A 16,384-nucleotide genomic window follows, 5' to 3' on the forward strand; every position below is an offset into this window, starting at 1 on the left:
TCTCAGGTGTTTGTACCTGAGTCCTAGGAGGAGAGTAATTCTTTATAGTAAGGAAATTAAAGAGCATTTGATGGTCACTACTGCCAAATTATGTCGACTTTTGGTACTGATTGGTCAATGATTTGCAGAAGGGTCACAATTTAAAACACTTAGATCCTTCATCTTCGTAAATACAGAATATTTGTCAGATTATGTGTCTGCAATGTTATTTGCGGGGAAGGTTGTCACAATTCCTATGGAAACCCATTTTCTAATTCAGTCCTCTACCCTGTCTCAAGAAGAAAGTGAACTTGCATTTTTTGGTCATCATTCTCTGTTTGCTCTCATTTGTTCTGGAAGCTGGGTGGAAGCAGGTGATTTCCTGCTTCTTTCTCTCATCCCTAATTAGGGGCTTGAGTCCCCTATGATAATATCTTGAAGGACACTATGCCATTATCAGTGGGTGGGGCAGGGGAGTGAGCAGGACACTCTCTTGCACTCAGGCAACAACCTCAGGGCCCACATATCTGTATCGGTTCTGAAGGGGCCTGTACCTGCTCTACTGGTTGCTAAGTATTTTAATATCACCTGCTCTGGAAATTTCATTTGATGAGACTCCTGGTCAGCCAGTGAAGACATATGTTAGGTGTGGCATAATCAAGAAAATTGGGTTTGCAAGGAGCAATGGTGCATGCTTGTAATTCCATCCTCAGCAATCTACTGAGACACTGTCTCAAAATAAAAAAAAAATAAAAAGTGCTAAGGATGTAGCTCAGTGGTAAAGCACCTCTGAATTCAATCCCTAGTACCAAAACAATAAATAAATAAATAGAAAGAAAGAAAGTTGCATTGGATTTGAGTGCCTACTCTGCAGAGATAAAATGGGATAACAGGTTGAGCATCTCTCATCTCCAACTTCAAAATCCAAAATGCTCCAGAATGTTCCAAGCATTTCAAAGGCAGTATCCTTAATCTGTGCTATACATGAACATCTACACAAGGGAATGAGCTGTCTGCTCTCATTTCAGACACAACTGTGTAGGATGATCCTTTTTTCCCCTTAAATTACTAAGGCGGGTCTCAAACTTGTGATCCTACTGCCTCAACTTGCAGAGTGGCTGGCTATCCCATTCTTAAACAAGTCCCTTCTTATGATGCAAATGTGGGAAGCACACTAGAACCATCCAGGTGAAGACAGCCAGGCTGCAGGTAGACTTCAATGTTTGATGATTGAGGTCTCATTGGTTCAATGATAAAATGTAGGTAGATCTATTAGACCTCAAAACATAGCCATAAGTCTTTAGATCCAAAGTGTTTTAGATCTTCTATTATCTATCTGGCTGCAAATGCTTATTTGTAGACTCTGATCACAGGCCTGCTGAGACAAACTCTCTGAAGGCATAGGGATAGGAATTTTCATTTCACAGGAGATTTTGACAGACCAATATGAAGATGAGAACAAGTGTAGAGGTCAAACATAAAGCCCTGAGTACTGGTACTATTATATGCCAGATAGAAGTCAATTTCTAGATACTCATACTTGGGGTTACTGCTCAAAGGATTGATTCGTGCAATTTCTGTAGTCATTACTAGAAAAGTGTGTGTGTGCATGTGTTTATTGTGTGTACCTGTGAGTCAGTGTTTGAGGTGGTGTATCTCGGAGTGTGTTTCAGAGTGTGTGTGCCTGAGAATATATATATGTTAAAGACTTGTGTGTGTTTGAGTGTGTATGTGTGTGCATGTGTGCACACGTGTTTACCCTGCAGAACAAATGGAACTTTCCTAACTGACCCTAGGAATTTATGCCAGCACCACTGACTGCATTTGATTTCCATGGTCAGGCTTCCACAGACCAAAACTCCACCTATCTTTACCGAATTTAACCCCTATGAATCTTATGAACTGGGGAATCACAGTAGAGTCTCTTGAGAAGTTGCCTTTAGCTCACACTAATTTGCACAAGTAAAGCTCACAAACTACAGCTTTATCAAAAGTTTCTCTGAGATCCCAGTCTGACATAGACTATAATTGGGGGCCAAAATTCGACAAGTCAGAAGTCCGGTCAGTTCATATTTCATAAAGGACTGTTTGCACCTCAATAGATTCAAATAAGCTTTTGTTTGTTGTCTTTCAACCACAAACTCCACAGTGTCAAGAGCCTTTCATTCAAATGCATGTAAGTGGGATAACACTTTCTGAATGACAAATGCCAGCTCTAAGTTTTCCTCTTGCTCTCTCAGTCTCTTTTCTCCTGGGTGGGCCCAGACTTTGCATGTCAATTCAATTCATTTCCATTTAACAAACATTTATTCTACACACTAAGTTCCAAGCTCCTAGCCTAAGTGCCACTGTATTTGTGTTTGCAGGCCAGGGTGAAGTAGGGGAGGGTCAAGAAAGAAAGATGAATTAAGACCCTATTCCTGCCCTCAAAAGAGTTTCCAAGATGTTTCTACACTCTATGCAACAATGTAATGGATGCTAAAATAGGAATCTACCCAAAACTTAGGAAGAGGGAAGGATTATTCTTTTGGAAGTTTTGGAAGGCACACTTGATCAGGGTCTTAAAAAGATAAATATTTCACACATGCTTTTAATTCTATCATGGTACCGGACATAAATTTATAGCAACTAAAAATGTATTGAACACTTATTATTATGTATGTATATTCACCATAATAATACTGTGTAATAATAAACACTGCTATTATACATATTTCTCAGACAAGGAAATTAAGGCAAAGAGCAATTGAAGTAACATACCCAAACTCATTCGAAATGCACATAAATTTTGTTTGTTCTAATGATAACTTCTGTGGTAACTGATATTTTTAAAAAATTTGAATCTTTGAATCCATAAACATAAATCTCAATTTTAATTTTTTTGTTTCAATTATTAATGCATATTTATTGTGCAAATCAATGCATTTCACTGTGACATTTTCATATATACATATGTATATATATGTGTATGTATATATGTCCACCCTCCCTTGTACCATCTCTTACCACCTCTCTTTTTCCATCAAACCCCATAGTCTCCATCCCCTTCTTCATTGGTTCCTTTTCTACTTCTAGGTGAGGTCATTATTTCTTTTCCTTTTTTTTTTTTTTTTTCCTTTTTAAGATTCCTTCTATGAGAGGAAACATGTGATACTTGCCTTTCTGTGTCTGGCTTATTTCACTTAACATGATGACCTCCAGTTCCATCTATTTTCCTACATATGACATGGTTTCATTTTTCTTTACAGTTGAATAGTACTCCATTGTCTATGTATAAATTAGACCAAAAACTATGCGACAGCAAGAAAATGTAGAGCCAACACTCCAACATGTAGGCCCAGACAACAGCTTTCTCAATAAGACTCTAACTCAGGAAATAATGCCAAGAGTTAATAAGTGGAATAGCATCAAATTAAAAAGCTTCTGCAGAGCAAAGAAAACAAAAATGTGAAGAGTGAGCCTACAGAGTGGAAGAAAATCTTTATTAGCTACTCTTCTGAGAGAGGATTAATATCCAGAATATATGAAGAACTAAAAAAACTTAACACCAAAATACCAAACAACCCAATTAATAAATGGGCAAACAGATTGAAAAGACACTTCCCAAAATAAGAAATTCAAATGGCCAACAAATATATTTTAAAAAGTTCAACATCTTTAGCAATTAGGGTAATGCAAATCAAATTACACAGAGATTTCATCTCATTCCAGTTAGAATGACAGTCATCAAGAACACAAATATTTAATTTTTTAAATCCTCAATGACATGACTCTATTCATTCAAAAGTTCAGTCTCCATGAATCTGTATAATATCTATAGTTTTGCTTATTACTGATTTCTTATTTTATTCCATTGTGACTTAATAGGATGCAAGAATTTTTTTCAATTTTTTGAATGTGTTAAGACTTGCTTTATGAACTATGAAATTCAATAATATGAGATCTATTTTGGAAAAGGTACCATGTGCTGATGAAAAGAATGTGTATTCTGAAGCAGTTGGATGGAATATTCTAGATGTCTGTTAAATCCATTTGGTCTGTAGTGTAATTTGATTTTTGTCTGGATGATCTATCTATTGGTGAGAGTGGGATATTGAAATCACACACTATTACTGTATTGGGGCCTATTCCTCCCTTTATGCCCTCTAGTGCTTATTTTATAAATTTGGTTGCTCTGATGTTAGGTGCATATATATTTATAATAATAATAATAATATTATTATTATTATTAGGTACTGGGGATTGAACCCAGGAGTGCTTTCCCAACCAAGATATATCCCTAGTACTTTTAAATTTTTATTTTGAGACAGACAGGGTTTCACTAAGCTGTTGAAGGCTTCACTAAGTGACCATGACTGGCCTGGAACTGGGTGAGCCCCCTGCCTCAGCCTCCCAAGTTGCTGATTGCAGGCATGCATCACCACACTCTGTTTGTTATATATTCTTTTGTTTTATTAGTTCTAATTAGTTATACAGGAGAGCAGAATGCATTCATTCATTGCAATTCATTGCATGCAATTAAAATTGACAAGAATCAAATATTATTACCAATATTACAAATATTATTGAATGCATACAATTCATTGTACACGAATGGAGCACAACTTTTCATTTCTTTGGTTATACACAATACAAAGTCACACCATTTGTGTAACCTTTACATGTATATAGGGTAATAATGTCCATCTCATTCCACCATCTTTCCCATCTTCATACCCCCACCCTCCTCTCACTCCCCTCTACTCAATCTAAAGTTCCTCCATTCTTCCCTTGCCGCCCCACCTCATAATGAATCAGCATCCACGTTTGTTATATATTCTTGATGAATTGTTTCCTTTATTCATTTGTAGTGACATTCTGTCCTTTTGAACTGATTTTGTCTTAAAGTCTGTTTTGTTGGATATGAATATAGCTTCTCCTCCTTGCTTTTGGCTTCTGTTTGCTTAAAATATCAATTTCCATTCTTTCAGTTTCAGTCTCTGTATGTTTTTGCTGGTGAGATGAATTTCTTTCAGGCAGCATATTGTTAGTTCTTATTTTTTAACCCAGTCAGTTAGCCTCCAGTTTTTAATTGGAGAATTAAGACATTCAGGGTTATTATAGAAAAGTCTGTACTTACTCTTGTCATTTTGTAGCTCTTCTTGTTGTTTTGAATATTGCCTGCTTGTTTTTTCCTCTCATTCATCTTAGAGGTTTGATACTTTTCTGTAGTAATAATATTTGATTCTTGCCAATTTTAATCACTTTCCTATTCCCTAATTGCTTATGTACTCTTCTAGTGAGATTTATTCTTTCCTGTACTCTCATATTATGTTTATATTTCTTCCTCTTCTGGGCATATTCCCTTAAGTATCTTCTGTAATGCTTGTTTGGTAGTGATGAATTCCCTTGCCTAATGCTTATCTTGAAAGGTCTTCATTTCTTCTTCCATTCTGAAGTATAACTTTATTGGGTATCATAATCTAGGTCAGGAGTTATTTTCTTTCAGGACTTGAAATACATCATTCCATGTCTTCTGTCCTTTAGAATTTCTCTTGAGAAATATGTTGTTATTCTGATGGGTTTGCCATTAAATGTGACATCTCTCCTGCAGCATTTTAGTATTTATGTTTTTTCAGTAATTTTGGCAGTTTAATATGTTGTAGAGAGGTTCTAGTCTGGTTGCATCTATTTGGGTTTCTAAATGTATTCTGTATGTTCAAGTCTTTTCCATGATTTGAGGAACCTTCTATTATTTTTCTGAATAGCTTGTTCTGTGCCTTAGGTCTATAGCTCTTCTTCCCTGTCTAGTCCTCTTATACATGTATTTAGTGTATTCCAGACTTTTAATGGTGTCCCACATATCATGTATGTTCTGTTCATTCATTTTTTTTCTCCCCTCATTACTGTCTGTGGCCATTCCTCAACCTTGTCTTCAAACCCTGCTATTCTTTTTTGTACTTGATCTTATCTCTTAGTTAGGCTTCCAATTGAATTTCTAATCTGACTCATCGAACTTTTCAAGATTTCCATTTGTTTCTTTTGCAAAATCTCCATCTTTTTATTAATCATTCATTCACACTCTTCGTTGCCTTCCTTCACTCATTCAGCTGTTTATTTGTATCCTCTTGGAAACCATTGAATTTTTAAAAATCATTCTTTCAAATTTTTTGTCAAGCATTCCATTCACTTTGGTATCTTTGGAATAAGTTAATTAGAGAGCTATAAACTTTGGAAAATGTCATATTGTCTTGTTTTTCCTGTTTTTATGTTGAGATCTATTGGGACAGATGTCTCTCCCACTCTAATGTGAGGGTCTTAATATGTGGCTTTCTCTTCATGATGAGCCCTGGGATACTGGTTTGTTGTATAGTGTTGAGTTTAATTCCAATTGGAAGTCATTGCATAGTTTCCCTGTGGCTTCTTCAGCTTTAATTAGTGGGTTTTGACCCAGTGCATACTGTGTTAGAAGCTGGAAGACTTGCTTTCTCTGTAGGTCTTGCAAAAGCAGGTAGTTCAAGAAGGGTATGTGTAGATAACAGCATATGTGGGCACACCCTCTGTGTTTATTCCTACAGTGGGAATGGAAGCCCATCTCAGATATTGGTGGTTTCCTCAGGGTTTGTTGATATTGACTCTGTTACCTAAAATTTATTCAGTTACTGGCTGTTTCAATCATGGTGATGAGTTTGGAGTCTTTATCCTCTATTTAGACACTGCTACAGCTCCAGTTGTTTCAGAAGAAGACAGGGGTCAGGGTCCTAATTTCCCCTCTGTGATACTTACCTCCAGTCTTATTAGGGATATACAATCTGATTGAGTAGGGGAGCAACTGATGTGAAGATCCCTTATAGGTGTGGCAAGCACAACATTTGTGCTATTTCTCTCTGCTATTGCTCTTGGGGTGAGTATCCAGGAGCAGGACTTGAGACCTCCCATAGACACATACACTTGGGGATGAGTCATTGGTTGGGGACTTTTATCCCCTGCTAGTCTTTAAATTGAAACATCCACCACAGTTTGAGCAGGATTAGACTGTGGCTGGAGCAAGGTATGATGCCTTCTAGCTGGGCTTGGAGCGTAGCTCAGTGGCACGGCACCCACCCAACATAGTTGATGTGCCTGGCTCAATCCCCAGCACCACAAAGAAAAAAGGAAGAACAAAAGAAGAAGGAGAAAACAAAAAGATTAAAAAATAAAGTAAAAACCAATTAAAAATAACAACAAAACAGCAACACCATCAACTGAAAATAAAAGGAAAAATAACATAGAATTAAATTTAAATTTTTAAATAATAAAAATAAAATTAAAATAGCAGAAGAAATGTAAAAAATGAGGTAAAGGAAAAGAAAACAAAAACTAAATATTTCAAAGAGAAGAAGAAAGAAACAAACATCAAATAGCAACAACAAAAGAAGTATTAATAAAAATAAAAATTTCCTCTCCACTGAGGTACTTGAATGAAGAGCAAGAGTGGAAATTCAGCCTATGCCCATCAGAGCTGTTCTCCATGTCTTCTTAGGTTGTATACTCCTTGGACAGAGGAAAGGTTGGGGGTTATTCACCCCTTTTTTCCTTCCTTTGTGGTGCTCATCAAATGACTAGTAGGAGTATTTGCAACTGGAGACAGTTGGAATATCTCTCAGATGCTCTGCATGCTAGAAGGAGCTCAATGAACAGCTACATTCCAATTATTTTAATTCTACCACTTTGAGACACACACGAGTGCTGGGTGCCTCTAATCCACCATCTTGAGAAGGTCAAAATTTCATATTATATACCATCAACCACGTGCTTTATATTTTACCTTGTCTGCTTACATAAACATTTTTCTGCAGTCTAGCATTCTTTTGATTTTCCTTCAATATTTCCACTGTGTGATGAAAAGAATATTTTATTTTTTTCATTTTGTTTTTAATCTCAGTATTTTCTAGTAATCACAAAAGACCCAATTGAAGATTGTGTGCCTAAAGTGAATTTCTTCACCATGCAACTTATTTTGGTTCAGAGGTCCACTGACAAAGAGACCAACAGGAAGGCCCGCTGACAGTATATGGATTGTTCAACCTAGTGAAGTGTATCCTAGTGAAGATACCATAGATGTGTGTTTCAGTGGTTCTGCTTCAATATAATTGCAGCACCAACTCCTACTAAATCCCTCTATGGGTACTCTAAACCATCTAGATTTCTGCCCAAGGAAAGCAAAACATCTCCAGCAGATCCTTTCAGACTTTTGTGGTTTCAGACTTTAAGGAGTACAAAATTAATAACCACCAATCAACCTCAGTGGGGAGCATTGCACCATGGGTACTGACAGTCTTAGGAGCAACAGGAGTCAAATCCTGGCTTTGTTACTTACCAGTTGTATTCCTGTTTAATCTTTTTGTATCTCCGTTTATACCCCAGTGAAATGGAGATAAGAATATCTCCCTGACAGGTGTTTTTTGATGAGAACTGAATAGAATGACATTTACAAAATGCTTAGCATAGTGTCTACCTCATAGTAAGCAAGCCATAGTTATGATTTTTACAATTTGTCTATATTGGGGAAAGCTTAGTATGGGGTACTTTGAGAGTTGGAAGGAACAGATCAAAAACAAAGAGCTATAAATTGAGTATTCTACTGAAAACTAGACTATATCCTTTGACTTTGTTTCCCTATCTGGTCCAAAGGAATGTGATTTACTGTGTTCATTAAAGCAGAGTGTTTAGAAGAAAACCTGGGCAGCTGTACTGGGAACCTACCACTGAGGCCCTGAATGTCCTCCAAGCACTGCCTCCCCACCCTAGCGCCCCAACCCACACTCACAACTCCAACCTTGCTTAACCTCATCCCACATCTCATGTGTTTGTACTCCCCTCAGGGCCCTGAGGGCCTGGCTCCTGTTTCCATTTCACAGGTAGGCCATGCCAACTTCCCTTATACCACACCCTGTCCTGGCTTCACACCCATGTGCTTTAAATTTCTCTTGGGACTTCCTCTTTGACCTATGGGTTATATAGGAGTGTGTTGTTTAATTCCCAAACATTTGAAGATTTTCCAGATGTATTTCTGTTATATATTTGCTTTTAATTTCATTATGGTCTGGGAACATATTTTATGTGATTTCTTTTTTAATTTTGGTAAGATTTGCTTTATAACTCTGAATATGGTTTAAGTTAGTGAATGTTCCATGTGTGCTTGAGAAGAATATGTATTCTGCTGCCGCTAGGTGGGGTGGTTTATAAATGTCAATTAGTCAAGTTGCTGAATAATGCTGTTTAGGTGATCGATACTCTTTTTTTTTTTTTTTTTTTTTTCTACTTGTTTTATCAGTCACTGAGGGAGAGTTATTGAAATCTGCCATTTTAATTGGGTAGTTGTCTGTCTTTATTTGCTTCTGTCAGTTTTTGACTCACATGTTTGAAGCTCTATTGTTAGGCGCATACGTATTTAGGATTGTTATGTATTCTAGGAAAATGGACTCTGTAATTACTGTGTAAAGTCTCTCTTAATCTCTGATAAACTTGTTATTCTGAGGTCTGCTTTTTCTGAAATTAGTATACTTACTCCGGTTTTCACTTAGTGTTTCATGTTATATCTTTCTCCATCCTTTTAGTTTTAATCTAAGTCCTTACATTTCAAGTGGGTTTATTGTAGACAGTATGTAATTGGGTCTTGCTAGGTTATCCAGTCTAGCAATCTCTGTCTCTTAACTCGTGTGTTCAAATCATTCACACTTAGATGATTGGTATCACAGGATTAAATTCTACCTTCTTGCTATTTTCTATTTATTACACTTATTCTTGGTTTTCATTTTCCTTTTTTTCTGTCTTCACTGGATTTAACTGGTCATTTTGAGTGTTCCCTTTTATCTTTTTTATTGACTATTTACCCTACTTTAAATTTTTTTAACTGGTTAACTAGAATTCTTATGTACTTTTAAATGAGAAAAAGTTTTATCTATTATATTTCCTCAGGATAGACAGGGAGAGGCCTGTGGTTTTGTTTCTTTTGAGAAGGACTTTGAAATATTTTGGTTAAAATAACTAGAATTCAAATTGAATGTTGAAGTATGAAGTGGTATTTCCTTTTAAATAGGCATGTCATTTGTAATGAATGAACCAACTCATACTTTTTTGTTTTAACACGGAAGATTAAATCTGGGTGAACTAAAATACTTTTCTGTACTTTTATGCAACAAAAACTGCAAAAAGAAAAAATACAATGAAGTTTTAAATTATTCAACTTAATTCTTCTGAAGAAGAGGCTGGAAATTATAGAATTTTGCATATCAGCAAAATCCTAGAGAATTTTACCCCTCTAGAAAAGTAGTTCTCACTTTTGTTTTGAGATTATGACCCTCTGAAAATCTGATGAATGATACTCTAGAAAAACACATGCTCATCTACACAACAAATTTTGCTTGTAATTTCAGGGAATTCAGTGTTTTCCTCAAAAGTATTCAGATCTCGATTAGTAACACCTGACCCAGAAGAAGCAGTAAATGCTGTCAACAAGTGTTTTGATGTTAGCATAGATCTTGGTATGCAGATCAGTGTCAGAAGTTTCAAGTCTGACCTGAGTTCCTTGGGTAGGGCAATGGAAACTCTTGTCCTTCCCTTGTTTAAGCAGCCCCAGTCCGGGCCACACCCAGGCCCAGTTCTGAGTTTTGTCACCTGCCCAGTCACTCTGCCTTAGTTTGACAACATTGTAACCTCTTCAGCATCCCTAGGAAGCTCAGATGGTGAGAGCCAACTAGCTAGTCTAAATGGTCAACATGTAGAATGTATTTGTTACTTTTTTTTGGTATAAGATAAAGTTCTTCCAGACACAACAACCATTTAAATTATGATTACAAACACCAAGACAAATTTGCTCATGAGCACACTTTTACACTAATCTACAATCTATTTTAAGTATATACAGAAAGAGCCAAAACATGTTTGTAAATTTAAAAGTCTGGCCTCTCATTTTGCTTTATAATATTAGAACTACAAAGCATTTATCAGCAATGAATTCCAAAGGATCCACCATCTATTCTTCCCTAATTCTTCTGCTAAGTTCCAAAATCTCCCTCCAACTATGGTCACCTCCTTCATCAATTAAGGGAGTGTTATTTGACCCCTCTCAGTAAGTAAAATCTATATAGGTTAGTAACACCATCATCTCTACTCATTCCTAACGAATGTACTTCCCCTTGTATTTCATCTTTTTAATGATCATTCCTTCTAATGATTCAGTTAATTGCATATCTTTAAATATTCATCTCATTTTCTGAAGTACAAATCCCTTAGTAGAAATTAGTTCTGCCTTGCTCTGATTTAAAGTAAGAAGGAACCTCTCAGACTCATACTCTTGTATTCTGACTCCACTCTTCTGGATGTTGTATGGCTGACTGACTTTTAGAGGAAAAGAAACCTCTTCACAGTTGTGCATCATTATTCCTGCTTTCCACCCAACTGACAGAATATCATTTTGAGGTATTTTTAAATAAAGATGATGGATCATCTTTGAAAATTTTATTAATATACTAATTTACCAAATTATAAAAACAATTGAATGTTTACATTAACTAAATTGAATGGAACCCTCAATTCAAGGGGCTGCTTAATCTGTGGCCAGGCACCTTGGCAGTGGAGAAACTGCCTTGAATTTAGTAGGGTTATTGCAGATTCTACTTGGGAATTGCTATAACTTATTATGCTTGTGTCTTTTTCTTCAGTAAATTGGAATTTTGTTATTTTTAAAGCTACATCCTTGAAAAAAATGTATCATGTACATACTAATTTTAATGTTGCTTACAGGGGCATAGAAATAAAAAAAATGTTTTTCCAAATTTCCTAAATAAAAATGGTTTGATAAAACTTCACATCCCAGAATATACTAAAGGAGCCCCAAAGGAGAGCAAAGGTATCCTTATATGTTCATTGGTGTCTTTTCAGTGCTCTTTTAAATAGTCGGAATGTCAGGACTTGGGCATTTCTAAGGAACATTCAGGTAGTCTAAACTGATAGTTTTAATTCCTTTTTATTCTTTGTAATAGTTTATAAAAGATAAGCTTCCCTCTATCAACAGTTCTTTCCTCTTGATAAACAATGATGCTTTTCAATGTGGTCCCAAAGAAACTAAAATTAACTTAGATCCATTTCAATGACTGACTTATTTATACACCAAACTCACTAACAATATCCTCAAAAATATCCTCCAACAGAGCTCATGTATTCACATTTGTGTCCTCCTCCAGTTTGAGCATCTTCTGTATACACAAAAACTCCTTTCAACTGCTTGGCAACATAGGAAGATGCATTTTCTCCTAGTGATTAAAAAAAAATGTCTTGGTTTGATTCTGTTATTCTGGAAAATAATCAGAATTAGAAAGCAAACAAACATCTAAAACTTGATACATGATTTCTCTGCTTCTTAAATATGTTTCAGTTTTCATCCTCAAATGAAGTCCTGCATGAAATTTCTGATGTTCCTAGTTTTCCAAGATTATATGCCATAACATTATAGTGAAACCCTTTCTCTATAATGCACCTAATAGACTGAACTAAGGGCAAAACACATCATTCAGGAAAGACTAGCCACCTAAGATTTAACCAATGATGTCATTAACCACTGACTGCCACTGTAGATTGGATCTGGAGTGTTCTCCAAAGGTCCATGTGTTTAAGGCTTAGTTTTCAGCTTGGTGCTATTGGGAGGCGGTGGAAACACTGCTTATTATTATCAAAAAATTGTATTTACTTAGAAGTATTCAGAATGTCATCAAAAGAGTTAAAACTTTTTTTTTTTTTTTTTTTTTTGCAATTACAGTTGGTATTCAATAGTTAACAGAACAACCCTTCATACACTTCAGGAGAAACAACTGGATGAAAAAACTACCAACCCTATACATCCCTATATATGACTAATTTGTGCTGTGCACCAACAAAAACCCAATTTAAATTTCCATACTAATTTACAACCTCCATACTGTACCAGGCAAGGTTAGTAGCTACTGAAAGCAGCACCAGAAGGGCTATCTAAAGACACATTCAGTCGTGTGTCAACTATTAAAAAAAAAAAAAAAAGGACACTGTATAGTTTTAAAACAAATCTCATACAACCTTATAGTCAGTTTTCATTTCTTTAAAAAGAATGAGTTGTAAAGTGGGGACAAGGGTGTTAAATGCTTTATAGACAAGGAAAAAATTGTTCTGGAGTCAACTTATTCATCGTCTTCTTCATCATCTTCCTCATTTCCCTCCTCTTCCTTCTTCTTCTTCTTGCTTTTTTCAGCCCTGACAACTCCTTTTTTGTTGCATCAGGTTTTCCATTAACTTGGTTGGCAGCAAGATTTTTGTATTTTCCCTCCAGCTAGCAGGGCGGCTGCTTGTCATCTGCAGCAGTGTTATTCCACGTCACTCCCAGTGTCTTTGCAGCATCACCAATGGATAGGCTGGGGCATTCTTTGGTTTTTAGGTGATGCTCAGAACAGAGCAAGAAGGCTGGTGGAGGCCTCTTGGGTGCATTAGGATCCTTGAACTTCTTTTAACTTCCCTTTTAGAAGGGATATAGGATTTTACTTCTCTCTCCTAACAGGTCTTGTCTGCCTGTGCCACACCTTCAAATCTTCCTTGCTTGTTAACACATGGCCTTCCGCCTGTCTGATCACTTCTCAGAAAATTCCTTGAAGTTGACTGAAGCATCTGAGTGCTGCTTCTTGTGCTTCTCCTGGCAAGTTTGCACAAAACATGTATATGATGACATTTTGCCTCTCTGCTTCCTAGGATCTCCTTTTCTCGTCTAGTTTTTCCTCAGTAAGGCACAGAGTCTCCCAGTGCCCATCTGGTTCTCAGCTCCCTGGTGCTGTCTGTGGAGCTAAGGTTCTGTAGCGGTGGTGGACATTGCAAGAGGTGGGGCTTAGTGGGAGGTTTTAGGCTTGGGATGCATGCCTTCAAAGGGGATGTGGAACCTTTGTCTCCTGTTCTCTCTTTTGCATTCCATTAGGAAGCTGATCCACTTCACCACAACCCTACCGTCCATCCAAATTGTAAAAGTTGTAAAATATAGAAAACCTATCTTCTTTCATGTAATCTTGATTCACACCAAAATGTACTGCCCTGCCACAGGTCCAAGAGCAACAGGATCAACTGACCACAGAGTAAAACCTCTCAAACTTGGAGCCCAAATAAACTTTCCCTTTTCAAGTTGGTTATCTCATGCATTTTGTCACAGTAACAGAAAGTTGACTCACACAACTTTTTAATATTTGGCTCAAATTGTGATATTCTGCTCACTCTGAAACACCCATGCCATTGGAGGTCAGTGTACCCACTAAGAGTCACTTGCAGCAAGTTCAAAGAAAGTCATTCCTTTCCCAAAATGCTACTACAAAGTCCCTTTACTTTCTGCATATTAAAAAAATCAGAGTATAAAGGACCAATGAGAGAGGTGGGAAAAAAGATGAAGATTTCCTATGGAGACAGAATTTGAAGGGAAACAAAATTAAGATCCTCAGTAGAGGCAAAAGATTCTCTGCAGATGAGTGAAGAACAAAGGTCAGAAAGAAAAAATACAATTTGGGTTTGCAATTTGGGTTGAGGGAAGGATTGTTTATCATCTTCTTGATTTGTACAAGTTCCTCGTAAATTTAAAAAAGACTTTGCCACAGAGAAGTTTAAATTTTTTTTTATTATTGGATTTATCTATCTTTTCTTTCTTGTGTATTTCTGTGCTTGTATCCTGCTGGGAAAAGTTGGACTTATTTCATTTGCTCCATGATTATAAATACATTTGCCTATATTTTGTTTTAGTAATTATTTGATTTCTAAATACTTTAATATTTACTCCATTTTGGAATTTGTCTGTGAAAGTCATAAAGTTTGGAAAACTTATCTTCCTTAATATAATTTTGTTTCAATGCATTATTGTCCAGTTTATACTTGTATCAATCAATTGATCTTTGACTTTTTACTAAAGACCTACAATGTGCCAAGCCAGTGAGGGATTCAAAAGAAATTTGATATGATGATGATTGATTTCAAAGAACTTACGTATGGTTGGGGGAAACCACTAACATCTGAGACAATTCTAGAACCAACAGCATATAATTAAGTATTAAATACGATGGCTCTACCTACAGCTGCTGTGGGAGCTCAGAGGAAGGAGAGATCCACCTGGGTTGGAGATGTCAGGGAATATTTTGTAAACAAGTTGGAACTTGAGATGGATATGTCCTTCCCCAAAGGCAAAAAGAAAAAAGAAAAAGTTATGACTGTGTGCATGAGTGTGTGAGTGTGTGCGTGTGTGTGTGTGTGTGTGTGTGTGTGTGTAGTTCAGGTGGACACCAGCTTTCAAAAAGCAACCCATCTATTGGGGAAACATACTCGACACTAACTATATGGGATTAGACATTTACTTGCAAATTTGAGGTAGGGTTTTAAGGCTGGAATGTATGGCAGGCTGGCAAGAGTGAGATTAACAGAGGGATGGTCTGGAGAAGGGTATTTGCCTGAGAATCGTCAACATTCTGCTTACTCCCCAGGCCCATGCTGAGGTCCTCCCACCCACTCCACAGAGCGTCCCTGGGGTTTCACGACAAGCCTGGTTCTGCTGGAGAGTTCTGCCAAGCATCAGTGGGTATCCCTTGTGAGCAATGGCTGCGGTCTCCCTTCTCTCACTACTTGAGAAAGCCACCCCTCTCGCACCACACTGCCTCAGGGAACTGATGAGGTCTGAACACCTGAGGACTTCACCTGTTCAGGTCTGTTGCTGCTGGTAGGAATAAAATTGGGCTCGACTTTTTTTGAGGGGTTGGAGAGAGAGTAGTGAGTGTCATTAATCAATAAGCTTCGGAAGCCTGATGTTTTTATATACCTTTTGGTATAACCATTTGACTGCCAAGAAAGTCCTATTTGTTTATGTAATAAAATCATGTTTTGTTTGTTATGTAGCAGGTACTGCTGTAAGCATTTTTAAAAAATGAATTCATTTAATCTTCATAACAATTCTGTGAGTCAAGTGCTATTATTATCTTCATTTTACAGGTGAGGAAAATGAGGTTCAGAGTGATTAAGTAACTTGCCTATGGTCACCAACCAGTCTGTGGCAGAGCCAGCGTTTAAACCCACACTGTCTGACTCCAGAGTCACTGGAGTCTACTTCGCACCAAGCACACTGCTTGAAGCGGGCATCTTGGGTGTACATGATGACTTAACAACAGGCTTGCGGCTCGACACACAAATGTATTCATGTTCCCTTTGCCAAGCACAGCCCTGTTCCCTAGGACCCTGACTTAGACCATGATTTTCAAAATAAGGGTAAAAGTTCCTTTGGGTGGAATACATTTAGTGGACTGTAACCAGAATTTCTTTTAAATGTGATGTGAAAAAGGACAAATAAGTAATTACAAGAGTGGGTTTTGTTTCAACATGTTTCCCACTTACAGGTGTGTCATGT

General features: G+C 37.0%; 1 pseudogene; it reads right to left on the reverse strand.

The window, feature by feature from the left end:
* Window positions 1-9,738: 9,738 nt before the first annotated feature.
* Window positions 9,739-16,132, reverse strand: LOC124976602 (putative high mobility group protein B1-like 1; annotated as a pseudogene).
* Between the last annotated feature and the right edge of the window lie 252 nt (window positions 16,133-16,384).

The sequence above is a fragment of the Sciurus carolinensis genome, chromosome 2, assembly GCF_902686445.1.
Source record: "Sciurus carolinensis chromosome 2, mSciCar1.2, whole genome shotgun sequence".
Lineage (NCBI taxonomy): Eukaryota > Metazoa > Chordata > Mammalia > Rodentia > Sciuridae > Sciurus > Sciurus carolinensis.